The sequence below is a fragment of the Otolemur garnettii genome, unplaced genomic scaffold (assembly GCF_000181295.1).
Source record: "Otolemur garnettii isolate 467f Iridium unplaced genomic scaffold, OtoGar3 scaffold00096, whole genome shotgun sequence".
NCBI lineage: Eukaryota > Metazoa > Chordata > Mammalia > Primates > Galagidae > Otolemur > Otolemur garnettii.
This window is the reverse complement of record NW_003852491.1, coordinates 1,795,744-1,797,125: the sequence shown is the minus strand read 5'-3', so window position 1 is coordinate 1,797,125 and position 1,382 is coordinate 1,795,744.

Sequence of the window (1,382 nt, the reverse complement as noted above, 5' to 3'; positions counted from 1 at the left end):
AAAAAAAAAAAAAAGTTTTAGATCTGTCTTTTCTCAACTTACCATAAAAACATTTTTCCTTGTTTCTACATAGTCTTCATTCTTGTTCTCCATTATATCCACAAATTCCAGTTCTGTGCTTTGCTAACTTAGTGAAGAAACATAATTTTGAATGGCTGCATGTTTTCTTCATTCACATGCCAGAATTTACATGTGAATTCCCCTATTGTTAGAATAGTAGAGTACATTAAATAAATGCTAAGTATTAAAACACTATTATGCACATAGCTTATTTGAATTTACAGCCTATTAAAAAGTGTAAAGCATTAAAGTATTTAAAGTCTTAAAACACTATTATGCACATGGCTTATTTGAATCTACAGCTTATTAAAAAAGTGTTCTAGGGCGGTGCCTGTGGCTCAGGGTGCCTGCCCCATATACTGAGGGTGGCGGGTTCAAACCCGGCCCCTGCCAAATTGCAACAAAAAATAGCTGTGCATTGTGGCAGGCACCTGTAGTCCCAGCTACTCTGGAGGCTGAGGCAAGAAAATCACCTAAAGCCCAAGAGCTAGAGGTTGCTGTGAGCTATGATGCCACAGCACTCTACCCAGGGCAACAAAGTGAGACTATCCCTAAAAAAAAAAGTGTTTTCTGGCCAGGCACAGTGGCTTATGCCTATAATCCTAGCACCCTAGGAGGCTGAGGCAGAATGTTCACTTGAGCTGAGGAGTTCAAGACCAGCCCAAGCATGAACAAGATCCCCATCTCTACTAAAAATAGAAAAATTAGCCAGATATTGTGGTATCTGCCTGTAGTTCCAGCTACTTGGGAGGCTAAGGCAGGAAGATTGCTTAAACCCACAAGTTTGGAGTTGCTATGAGTTAGGCTGACTCCACAACACTGTAGCCTGGGCAACAGAGAGAATCTGTGTGAAAAAAGGAGTGGTTTCTGAGCCTTTTCACATTTGTCCAAATACTGGAAACTAAGCTGGGCACAGTGGCTCATGCCTATCTATAATCATAGCACTCTGAGAAGTGGGAGGCCCAGGCAGGTAGATTGTTTGAGCTCAATCTAGTTCAAGATCTGAACTCCTAAGCAAACCAGAGCAAAAAGGAAACACCACCTGTACTAAACATAGAAAAGCTAGCAGGGCATTGGGGCGGGCACTATAGTCCTGGCTATTTGGGAGGCTGAGGCAAGATGATTGCTTGAGCCCAGGAGTTTGAAGTTTCTGTGACCTAGGCTAATGTCATGGCATGCTACCCAAGATGATAGAGTGAAGCTCTGTCATAAAAAACAAATAAAAGGCTCGGCGCCTATAGCTCAACCGGCTAAGGTGCCAGCCACGTACACCTAAGGTGGCAGGTTCGAATCCCCAGCCCGGACCCGCCAAACAACAATGA